The sequence below is a fragment of the Zosterops lateralis genome, assembly GCF_965231275.1.
Source record: "Zosterops lateralis genome assembly, chromosome: 4".
NCBI lineage: Eukaryota > Metazoa > Chordata > Aves > Passeriformes > Zosteropidae > Zosterops > Zosterops lateralis.
The window spans coordinates 62,340,503-62,353,559 of NC_139765.1; the positions used below are offsets into that span (position 1 = coordinate 62,340,503).

At 36.7% G+C, this 13,057-nt stretch overlaps 1 protein-coding gene across 3 annotated transcripts in view; it reads right to left on the reverse strand.

The window, feature by feature from the left end:
- The window catches only part of MAGI2 (membrane associated guanylate kinase, WW and PDZ domain containing 2), a 712,008-nt gene that overhangs the window by 99,435 nt on the left and 599,516 nt on the right, over positions 1-13,057 (reverse strand). The gene's annotated exons all lie outside the window — the stretch shown is intronic.

Consider the following 13,057-nt stretch of genomic DNA (forward strand, 5'->3'; position numbering starts at 1 on the left):
GAATCTCAGCATATTCTGAGCTGGAACAGACACACAGGGATCATCGAGTCCAACTCTAAGGGGGTGGCACATGCAGAGATGGAGCCTCTGACCTTGGCATTATTAGCACTGTGCTCTAACCTTCATTCCCTGTCTTCCCTGGGACAGACTCCCTAGATAGATAAGACACATGATAGAATTTGTTATCCTCTCTCCCTGGCTGAACACTTAAGAGATTGATGGCAGTGGTGACAAGTGCCTGCCCAGTGCATATCTCCTCTGGGGCTGCCTCATCTCTCCAGGTGTCTGGGCATGGCAGGTATGAGGCTCTGCAAGTGGAACCAAACATAACTAAAGTGGTGCTTCATCCAGCATGGGCATCATGCTGTCATCAAGTTGGCCTGCTCCCTGTGCCAAAGCTGCCTTCCAAAACAAAGATGGGTCATTGTCACAGCAAACTCCCTTTTGAAGGGAACAGAAGGGCCAAAAAAATACGCAGCCCAGACCCACTTCTTATGGAAGCCTGTTGCCTCCCTGCAGCCTTGGTTAAAGGTAGGAAGAAAAAGCTTCCTACCCTGATACAGCCCTATTATTCATTTCTCAGGCAGAGACAAAGTTGGAACAAGAGGTTAGAAGGAAATCAGGAGAGATTTCAGGACCTTGAGACGAGTGGTTAAGGGATCAGAAGCACAGGTAGTGTTCTTCTCTATTTGTACAGTTGTGGAAGATTATGACAGAAGAAACAGGAAGAACCAGCAGATCAATCCTTGGCTCTGAGCCTGTGCCACCAGCACAAGTGTGGGTTTTGTTTTTTTTGATCATGTGTTACTTCAGAGAACACCAGTACTTCAGGGAACAGACAGGGTACATTTGTCTAGTACTGGGGAATCTGTGCATTGAATCATTGAAAGCAATGCAAATCATTGAAAGAGGTTTAAACCAGATTTGAACGGGGTAAGGGATAAAACCAGGCCTGCTAGAGGTAACCCTGGGGGCTGCATGTCACTCTTTGGGGGACAGGGTGCTAGCAATGTCCTCTGGTCTGCTGTCTCAGTGGAGGTGAGGGATGGAGATCTGTGAAGAAGCAGAGACATGAGGGTTATTGATGTGCTAGATACCATGAGTGCAGCCAACAATGGTCACATGTGAATTAGGGCTTCTCCCCCCAAAAAGGGGTCAGGATCAATAGCCCAGGTGGAGAATGTCTACACCACTGCACACAGCACTGGCAACAAACAGGAAGAACTGGAAGCACAGTTCTTGGTACTGCAGGAGAACTGTGACATAGGTGCCTTCACAGAAACGTGGTGGGATGACTCACATGACTGGGCTGCTGCAATGGATGACTATAAACTCTTCAGAAGAGACAGGCAAGGAAGGAGAGGCAATGGGGCAGCTCTGTATGTTATGGCCTGTCTTGACAGTCTGGAGATTAGTGGTGTGATAACGGGGTTGAATGTTTAAGAATCAGGGGAAAGGCCAACTAGACAGATAATGTGGTGGGAGTCTTTTGTAGACCAACCAACCAGGATGAAGAGGAACATGAAATATTCCTGCATAGGGCCAATGAAGGATCTGGAGCACAAGTCTGATGAGGAGCAGCTGAGACAGCTGGGGGTGTTTAACCTGAAGAAAGGGAAGCTCAGGGGGGACATTTTAGTTCTACACATTTCAGGTAGGAGGTTGTGGTGAGGTGGGGGTTAATATCTTTTCCCAAGTAACAACAGATATGACCAGTGAAAATGACTTAAAGTTGCACAGGGTATGTTTAGATTGTATATTTGGAAAAATTTCCCCACCTAAAAGATTGCCAAGCAGAGGAACATGCTGCCCAGAGAGTTGGTTGAGTCACTATCCCTGGAGGTATTTAAAAGATGTGTAAATGTGGTACTTCAGGACATGGTTTAATGACAGACTTTGTAATGCTGGGTTAATGGTTGGCCTTGATGATCTTAAGGCATTTTCTGATCTAAACCTTTTTATAATTCTATGATTCCAAATTTTGATGTTTATAGAGCTGATACAAAAGCCTAAATGACTGTGACATCAGGTACTACCAATATTCAGCCTTTTAAACATCGGAGCACTTTTTTGTGCAGTTCATGAAATTTCACTGACCTAGCCTGCTTAAGCAACAAATTTTCAACAATATTCAAATCTTCACAAATAATTAGAAAAAGGATAGCTATTCAAAGTCATGAATACTAGAAGTAATTGCTGTTCTAGCTGGAACCGTCACCGGTCACCTGAGTCTATCAGAATGTAATCTAAAATACACCAGAGAATCTCAGGCTACCATTAAATTTCACTTTCATGAATAGCAAAGACTCTTTGTTAGCAAGAATAGAGCCATCAGAAAAGGTCAGAAGCTGGCATGGTAATGAGTTAATTTACATTCTAATGGACATACAGGTGTTTATTTTCCTTGGCTGCTACAGCTCTGTGAATTGCTTATCAGTCAGAGATTTAAAATAAGTTATGAAACCAGGAAAAAATCCCTACAAGTACCATGTCTTTCTAATTAATCTAGATGTGAGGCAGAGAATTTTTGCATCATATCTAAAAAACTGCAGAGGCAAATGCAACAGTTAGTGACAGTTTCTGATGTGTAACTATGCTAGACGTTGAAAAAATAAAAATCTCAATTTGTGGAAATGAAAAACACATTTTTGGAACAAGCTTTGTATGTGGTCAAAGACCACACACAAAAAACCCAACAATGAATTATTTTCCAAGGACAAAGATACTAAACACCTACAGAATATCTCATTTTTACACAAACTGTCTTCACTTTTCAGACACCAATTACCAGAACAGCATTACTCTGTTACAGATTTATTTCCTTGCTGATAGCAAATTATATTATCTGAAGGACAGTCATGTCTTGGAATAGAGAAAATGCTGCTGCAGAACAGATTTTACTGGGACAACTTGACCTGGAGTAGAAAAAATTATCTTATGGAATTAAGGAAGAGCCTTGTCTCTTTTTATGACCAAAGTTTCTACTAAAAGTTCAAATCCTTAGGTTTATATCTTAGTTTTTGATTTGGAGATGCAGGTAGTATTGGATGAACTGTAATTTTTTTCTCTGAAGTCTAAGACTATGTATTTGTATTTAAATACTAACCCAATTAGCAAAAGTCTGCATGCATAGGTACTCATACATGATGAGCAAGACATCTCAGATGGTTGCTCACAGATTGTTTAGTCTATCAACATTTTGAAAAGGTCAAGGGTATATTTTTGTACAGACATGAAAAAGAACCTTTTCTTTGGCTGAAGGGAAATTTTCCCTGAAGAATCTCCAGGCTTTCTCATGTGTGTTGTCTAATGGCTGCTGCTAAAACCAGTGTCACTGGTTCTCTTTCCAGACTAGCAATTACACTCTTGACTGTACTGCTCTAATGCTGTGAGAACTGGTCAGGAAAGCAATGCCTTTTCTTGGGCAAAAACATATTGTTGAATGCAACTCCCTCTGAGCAGAGCAAACCCAGCAAGGTGAAAAGCCTGTGTCAAAAACACAGAACCAGCAACATCATTTGGAATATAAATTGAGACTTCAGAACCCTGACAGCTTGTGGCTGTTGCCTTCTAGAAGGGCCTGCAAGTGCTGCCATACCCCAAAAGACTTTGTATGCTTGGTAAGAACACGTCTGACAACTCAGCCTGGCTTTAGTGAAAGCTAATTTAAGCCTCAAAAATTTTCAGGAATGATGCGTCATATTTTCGGAGCTCTCTGACAGTCAGAATCTCTGCCTAACTATATCACACTCTCTGTTCTTTCATGTGTTTAGATTCTGCTCCCATTTAAGCTTTAACAATTTCTAAGCCCAATAAAGAAATCTCACATTGCATTATAGTATGTCACATTGATGAATATCAAGGCATGTTCTAAATATTTTCCGTTACAATGTAGATGGCGTGTAAGTTGTTTTAATACAGTGTCCAAAGTCCTCTTTATGAAAATACATTCACCAAATGTCTTCAGCAAGTGTGGGGGAAAAAATTCAATAATAAATCCATTCTTTTGATTGCATGTCTATCCTCCTAGTGCTGCCAACTGTGACAAAAAGGACCTTTGGTGGGAAGTGAGGTGGAAGATCCATGGGCATCTCAACAGAATAGGATGTCTATATGTCAGCAGTTAATTAAAGTCCTCATCAGTTATAGCAGACACACAAACACATATGCCAGATTTAGATATTGATATTCAGACTAGTAAATTTTCATGTGATAGTCTGTGAATTAGGAATTTAACACAGATGCAGAAACACAGGTCTGGTATCCAGAGTGCCATAACTAATGTTATTCAGAAATCTGTCCTAGACTGGCAGATATGACACAATCTATGGAAGACTTCAGAGATTCAGCTGTCATCCTTACTCTGCCATTCCAGTAAAGATTTCTTGGTATGCCAGTGCATCTCAGATGGCCCTGGATGTTGCTGATGAGCTCAGAGTCTCCCTCCTCCTGATTTCTCTAAAACTTGGGAGCACTGGACAAAAGTTCATCATAAAGCAACAAGTACTTGTGATTATAGAGACTTAGAGAACCTCTTGGCCTCCTCTGACTGCTTGTCATTATTAAATTACACAGTAGTGACTTCAGTATTTTGTGTTTAATATGTATCAAGCTGTCTGCATTTACTTTTGAAATCTGTTCTATAGAAATGGGAAGTGTCAGGAGCTCAGGTGTGTTAACCATAATTGATGCATTTTCATACCACATGACAAACACTCAATGGAAACATAATAAAAAGATAATCATGCCACTTGGCCACAGTGGTGAAATCTGGGATGAACAATAGCATGATTATTTGATGCTTTGGATCCAGATGTTATTCAAAGGAATAATTAATTTCCAATTTCCTGCTCCTTCACACCAGCTTGACAGATGAGTTTATTCCTGGCTATAGGGATTCAGGTAGAACAGAAAGATTGACAAACCATTGGAGATTGTGAAAGAGAAGACCAACTGGAGAAGCAAAACTTATCACAAGACCAAAGTTTACATGGTTAAGTCTTAGATGTGAAAATACAACATTTATTGTTGAAAAGCAAAATATTTGGCAAGGGATGTTAGTGGAAGGCCCATGTACAAAACTGTGAAAAGAACAGAGAAGTTCTAGATTTGCAGTTCCCTGGTTGAACATTCAGGCAAGATGCTTTGCTTTGAGCTACTGAAGATTTGATATTGTCCACTCTGACACGTACCTAGTAGAGATAAAGGTCTTTGCTTTCATGTTCCCACTCAGGAGGTAATTATCAGTGTACAACTTACTTATCAAGAAGAACAAAACTGAATTAGTAAAAGCTTTGCTGATCACTTTAGTGATTTAAATTATTCTAGTTAAAATGATGTTCAGATGGTTTAGCATAAGACCACAGGAGCCTGAAAGAAAAAAAAACGAGAGAGTAATAATGATCGATGGGCATGATATTACTGCAGTACAGAACACTGAAGAGTATAAAGCATGATAAATTGATCAAGATGACCTGGCTTGCAAAAAAAACATTAAGAAATGTCAATTTTTTATGAATTCCTGAAAGTTTGGAGTTGAGCAATTAACATAAAGGACGGCTGTGTCCTGAAGTCTAATGAGAGAGGAACAGTATTGATGTGAATTTTATGATGTTTAGATTATGTGCTGGTCACATGTACTCCTGTGCAGTACTTAAAAAATTAATGAACAGAACACTAAAAAATGATGCTGGAAAAGGATCCTGACAAGACAGTTGGGAAGTGATAAGTATTAAATGAATGTATTACAAGGAAAAGGAAGAAAAAGTGTGAATAGTTTTTTTTTTTTTTTTTCCTGTGACATTGCTGTGTCTCTCAGAGGAACACAAATTGGTGTCAGACTTGAGTTAGATGATATGTCCAACATAATGGAAATAAACCCCTCAATACTGAGAAAATTGGAACAGTACATAAACATGACAAGTTAAACAGAGGAGATTATGGTGCTGACAACCATGAAGCACTTTGTGGACCTTAAAAATCAGCATTTTTAGAAAGACATGCTAGGGTACCTTGCATGTATGTCCCTCCATATCTAAAACCAGAATTTACTGTGTAAGAAAACAAAGTTGGATGTAGTCTTTGGATCCATAAACCATCTTCTTCCTCAGTCTACCCTTATACTTCAGTATAAGGTGATCACAGGACAAAAACTGAATTTATGCCTGAAAAACATAGCTGGCCGAGGGACTCTGGACAAACAGCACAATTAATCTGTGATGGTCATGATATAATTAATCTGTGATGGTCATGATATATTCTCCTTGGGTTTCCCCAAAGAACAGATAAATAAAATGCCACTAAGGGTAGATCTGTATGATCTTTACCCTGTCACCCTAGAGTTTTACAGGTGTATAATCCCAATATGATAGTATAGGAAATATCTTGTAGAGGAAATTTCCCTGGTGTTCTTTAATTTAAATTTAAAATAATTTAATTTAAATTAATTTAAATTTAAAATAAATTAAAAAATTTATATTTTTAACTCTAACAAGCTACCTTAAAGAATATAATTCATGTCACAGGGATCAACAACAAAGGGTCTACTTAAGAGGAAAGGGAAGGAGAAGGTTAATTCAAAGTAGAGCCTTTTATCAAAGGGAGTTTCCATTGGTTAATGGTAATTTTCTAATACCATTTTTTGTGAAAAGCAGCTGCATTTCTAGAATGTATTGAACATTTAACAGGTAAAAAAACCATAATAAATCAGATCTCAGATGAAATTTCTATTCAGGTTCTAGAAAAAATACCTACTGACTATCTAACATTTAGCAGGATCATTTAATATTTAGCAAGCACTAAATATTAGATGTCCCTCATAACATCGAGCCTGAAATAATTTACCCAGCAGGCCTTTGCTTTTCATACCATCAAAAAGTTTTTGATCTATCAGGCAAACAACAGTTCTAGATAAAGTTGCTCTACTTCTCAGTGGATGATCTCTTTGGTGAATTTTTTAAAAAGCATTAGGACTCATAGGATAGAGAAAACAAATTACAAATCCATTCTAACTTAAAAAAATTATATTTACCTCTACTTAGAAGTTAGTAATTCAGAAAAATTTGCTGCAATTTGAAAATAAAATCATTATGCAAGAGAAAACAAAACAAAACAAAAAATTGTTTTCAGACTTTCCACAGAACAATTTTTTCCCTGAAGAATGTTCTGAAAGTTGTGTGTTCTGCCATACAAAGAGACCTTAAATGGGAGACACGGCAAATACCTATAATTCTCCTTATTCTTGTAAAGTTTATTTACTGTTGAGGCAAATAGAAAAAAAACCAAACCAGTGTGCAAGTAGCTATCACATATTAATGAATAAAAATAGGTAGCTCTGTAGAAACAGAAGCCATGAATTTTTATTCATCTTTTTCCTAGTAGGAGCAAGTTAGAAATGTAACTGAATTGCAATTCTACACCAGTAATCTGCAATAGATGCATTTAAATTTAGTGACAGAAGTATCTATGTTGTTACACTGCAATTCTTTATCTTTCAGACAACACAGATGAGCAAAAAAAAAAAAAGCTTGTGAATATTTCAGAATTAATATTCACTCTCTAGAGACTAGGCTTGATCCCTCATCCACAAAATTTCAGAGGCATTAATTTTTCTTTCTTAATTTTTTTAAAAATTTGCAACACTCTTTTCAATACACCAAATGATTATTTTCTTATTTCTTATATTGCATTCTAAACTACTATTATTTATTTTATATTTCTTTGATGTCTGTATTTTTTTCTAAATATAAATTTTATAGCTTTAAGTGGCAAAAGAGAAAATGATAGCAGTATATTTCAATTTGAATATATTTTTTTCTGACTTCAAAATGAAAATAATACATATTATTTTTGTCTTTATCACCTCAAATTGTAGAACTGGTGCAGTAGAACTTCCCCTTAATGTAAAAATCTCTGAAATCCCTAGAATTTCTGTGTGAGTTTTGTTTCTTCATTACTAACTCACAATTAAATAGCCACAGAAATGATAATCAGTTCCGAAGAAAAAGCAACTTCAGTTCTTAGTTCCAGAATTCAAGCCTTTAATCTTGAAGGCAAAGATGTATCAAGCAAGAGAAGAAGTTACATTCTATTTTGTGGCAACATAGCAGGTTTTGATTTGGTGGGGTTTTTTTTTTCCCACATAAGTGTGATCCCAGGCTGGCCAAAGATTTTATCTAGAACTGCCTAAGGTCCTTCTTATAATAGCTCAAAAGGCTTGGTTATATATATAACCAAACCAAACCCCAAAACACTGAGCTTTATCATAACAGAACTAAAATACATATGTTTTCAAATAGGGAAGACGTAAAATCATTAACTGGAGAACACAGAAATCAAAGAAACTTCAGAACAGCTTGCCCTGCTCACGATGTCCCTACATTAGAAGTCCCTGTTTCCAGTGAAATCAATGACTCTCTGAGTTATAAAAAGCTCTGTATAGTCCCTGCTTGTCCCCAGATTTTCACCCCACTCCCTCTGCAGCCCATGTGTGTGTGCTTTGCTCCTCTCTGCAGGTTGCTGGATTAGGCTATTGATCTCCAGCTTTCTGCCCTGACCCTCCTTCCATTGCTCAGAACCCACAGCCCCTGGAAATGTCTCTCCATCAGGACCTCAGGAAGGAGGGCCTGTCTTCACTGCAGAAGGACCTGCCTAACTCAGGCACTTTTCAGAGGAACAAAGGCAGCCTACACACCTAGGAGAAACCAAAGAGATCTCTCCATCACACTGCTGTTATCTATTTGACACAGAGGATGGCTGCAGCTGTTTCAGGTAAATATTTACTCATGGTGACTACAAATGTCTTTGAAGCAGTTTTATAGCTAAAAGACTCTGATAACCAGAGACCTGTAGGTCAGGGACTGTGCCTCCTATCTGCTGGAAAAAGCATCACCCAACAACACGGCTCAGTACTCTTTATGTGACCCAAAACATCTTTTCTGAATGTCTAATCTTCACTAGCTGGTTTCTATTCTTTCAGCTCTGTTTTAGACCACTTTTCCCAAGCAAAGTCCTTTTCTTGAATTTTTACAAGCTTTTCATGAACAACTACTTGTAAGATTCCTCACAGGAAATAAATCCTGAAATTACATGTCCAGTTGTCTGCACAGGAAATGAGATCTATTAGAGGAGTGAGGTAGTAAGGAAACATCTTTCCATCTACTTTGCATCCAACTGAATCCAAAAAGCCATTACTTTTGCTATTGAAGAACTGTATGGAAAGTCCTATAGAAATCCTGTATTTCAGGTCTAATAAAAAAGAAACTTTAAAGATATGACATCTACAAGAAGCTTGATCTTTGCATAGTATAAGGAAGTGTCACAAAGTAACTTTGAAATAAATGGGAAAAAAATGGAAAGATAAGATGGAAGGACAAATATGAAGAAACAGGGAAAGACAATCTGGAACAGGACTTCATTGATTTTGTTAACATTAATAATAATTGCAATAAAATAGTTTACCAATGGCATCTTAATAAGAAAAAATATAAACAAAACCTTTAGTTTTAAGAAGTTTTGCCGAATCTGCCCTTTTTCATTGTGATGAGATGCTCAGGTGATTATGCAAAATAATTCAAAAGCATTTTTACAAGTTTCGGTTGCATTCCTTACTCTCTTTCAGGAATTAATTTGCAATGACTGGATAAAAACACTTTCTGTCTGCTGATACTTAATTTATTAAGCATTCCACATTGCTTTTTATCAGTAATGTCTTGTCTATTCAATGACATGGACCAAACTCCCTGCCAACTGCAAGTTTATCAGTATTGATTTTATGTTTTCTACAGGATTTTCAAAGGAAGTACATTTATTCAGAAGCCAAGAACTTTTCCTAGAGACAGTTCACTAAAAATAAATTCCCTCACTGATTTCCTACTTATAATTATGTTAAAAGATTGATAAATGAAGTAATTTTTCAATCCAATGTAAGCCCTACTAATTTTACTTGTTTCCATTTTTAGGTAAGGAGTGAAGTTGTTGCATGTAAAGATTTACAGAAGTTCATTATATAAAACAATTAAATGTTATAATAAAATTTGAATATTAATAAATATATTAATATATATTTTAAATGAAATATTTTATGTAGGCTACATTTCTAACTTCATTTTTATAAGGAAATCCAGACTATTTTCTATAGTAGCACAAATGGGATTCCAGATTAAGCCTTTAGTGCATGAGACAGCTTTCAGCTGTTGCAATAATGCAGGGTTTTTTTTAATAACTTTGATTATTACCTATGTTTGCCTCTGGTGTGGGCAGGACTCATCCCATGAGCCCTTGCTCATCTGGCTTGTCAGTGAACCTAAGGTTCTCATCCAGACTTCTCTCCAATCTGTGCAGCATAATGGGCAAACCCAGAGAACCAGCTGCTTAGGCAATGACTGAATAAAATTATTTAAGTCACCTTCTTCAGGTGCTTTTTTTCCACCACTGGTTGTAGGGGTACATATATTGACTCATGTAGACTAGAAATATAACTTTTTATAGTTAAGTTGGGCTGTCACCAAAAATGAGTAGAAATTTAAATTTGAAATGTTGGTAGGTGAGGTTATAAAAATTTTAATAATCAACAGGGAATAATAGGTTTTTTTAGAACACTATTGGTTTCAGCTACTTTAGATGTTTGCAGTAGCTGAATGGCACCACAGAGATGCCTGTTTCCCTCACCACAAAAATCCCTGCTTGCTGCCCAGAGCAGATGAGGAAGGACTCACTGCAGTTCACACAGGATCCCTGATAACAAGTGCTGTGGAGAATGTGGCTCTATGAGTTGCAAGGCTGGGAAGACAGATCGAAGAATGTTGCATGTAAAAGATTTTCAGCTTATTTGCCTTTAGGGACATGTGAAAAAAAATAGACTCAATTAATCACTGTGAGATGAACACTTAAAAAAGATGATTTTGACTGAAGCTATATATATATGGTTTGTCTTTTAGTACAAAGCTTCCTAATGTGATGCTATTAGGATAAAGAACTTGATAAAGTTAAAAGTCTGATATGCAATTAACAAGTTACAAGAGAAACCTCTTGCTTACTCAAGATTAACTTTAGTAGAAATAATCATTCCAGTTGGTGGACATGCAGTGAATGTTAGCTGCATCAGACTCTCCAGATGTTTCTATTTTAGAGCCAACTCCACAAGCAACTGAGATCTCCCAGAGATGCTACATAATAAGTGAATAAATAGTGCATTATTTTTCAATTACAGTGTGAGAATAATTTATGATGTATTTAATCTCTAGGAGCACATCTGGCAAGCTGAAATCAAAAAGCATGTCACCAATCTTCCTGCTTGCATTGACTTTCAAAAAACTCTCATATTTAAAGAACTACAAAGAAATATATATTCTATATGGTGTAATAAGGAGACAAGCTTAAAAAGCTTCTCTTTCTCTCTGAGAAGTACTCTGGAAGAAGTATAAAATCATTGAGATGATGATTTGTTCAATCAGAGACCCCCTCTATTAGCATCCTGGGCCTAAATGTGGGAACCATAGAATATTCTAAGTGTTTAACCTGGAAGGGATAGTTGGAGTTAAGCTAGGCCAATCTCTTGCTCAGAGCAAGGCTAAGTTCAAAGACTGGGCTGACATTCAAGAATGGCAACTTCTCTGAATTTACAAATGAAAGAAAATGGAGCCAGAATGACAAGCTATAAACATGCAGACTGAGGAAGGACTGGGTAAAACATGGAAAAAGCTAGTGAAGAATGGCAGAAACTGGATGGAGCTGACTGTCTTTGACTCTGTCACATTTGTTGGCTTTCATTGGTCACAGATCAAAGCCCTGTGGACTTTTCTCAGAATTCTCTCTGGGCTGTTCTAGGGTCTTCCATCGATGTAATCATCTTGCATTTTGGCTAAACACCTGAATCATCTGCCAGAATCTTTCCATTTTCACTAAGTACTTCCTCATACTTATTCCAGAGAATATGAGATGTTAAATTGTGTGTGGCTTAAAAGTGATGCAAAGAGATGCCAGGTCTTCTGATACACTCTCCCACTAGGATCATATTGACAGTTCCTCCACTGGTCATTCTTCTTTTCCCCTTAAGGAACAGATTAAGGTGCCTTTTGCTGTACTTCAGAGAGATGATAAAGTTTATATTGCAGTACAGAGGCACTACTTGGCCCCAGATGCCTAAAATAATCATATTTAATGAGAAAAAGTTAAAATACAGAAGTTGTGCAGGGGTTGTAAGAAAAAGATATTGGCTTTATATTGATGAGTGAATTTAGTGAAATGATTAAAATAGAGACAATACTGTGGTATTCCCATAATCAGCAAACCTTTTCTATAATGTCAAATAATCTCTGAAGTATTAATAATTTTTTAAATTTCTTTAAGAAAAATGGCATTATTATAAATAATATTACTACTATTATTAATAATATTACTACTACTATTACTACCATCATCATCATTTATTAACGTAAAACATTAGCAAATTTTCTGCTATGAAAAAACCTAATTATAGAAATGGAAATGAATTGATAAAATGGATGTAAAGATTATTAAAATATTTTCTCATTCAAAGATTTTCCATCTGTGCTCATATTCATGCATACAGATTATTTTTCTAATTATCTGTGAATTTTTAGAAGTGCTCAATCTAGAACACATGAAATACAATTAAAAATGCTAACATTAGAGAAAAAATATTCTAAAAAGTGCACTGAGAATAATTTGCACTCATCTGAAATATATACTAAAAATAAGGTGACTCTGGGAATGTGTGTAAAGAAAGCTTGCCTCCTTTTAGCTTATGGTAATAAAAGGTATCAAGCAAATAAAAGTCAAGATATCAAGATTTCTCTCATTTACCAAACAGGAACACTGCACAGTATGTTTCTTCTGTGCTGAAATACTGTTCCAACTTATGAAAAATTTGGCTTTTATTTATTTCCTTTAGAAATCTGTTTGGATATACTTGGGAGACAGCTTTCAGAATTTGTGCCTGGCAGCTTTGGCCACCATGTCCTTTTTTTAAAACTGTAAACTAAAGGTGACACAACAAAGGGGTATGTATGCTGGTGCTGGTTTTGGTTGTGTTTGA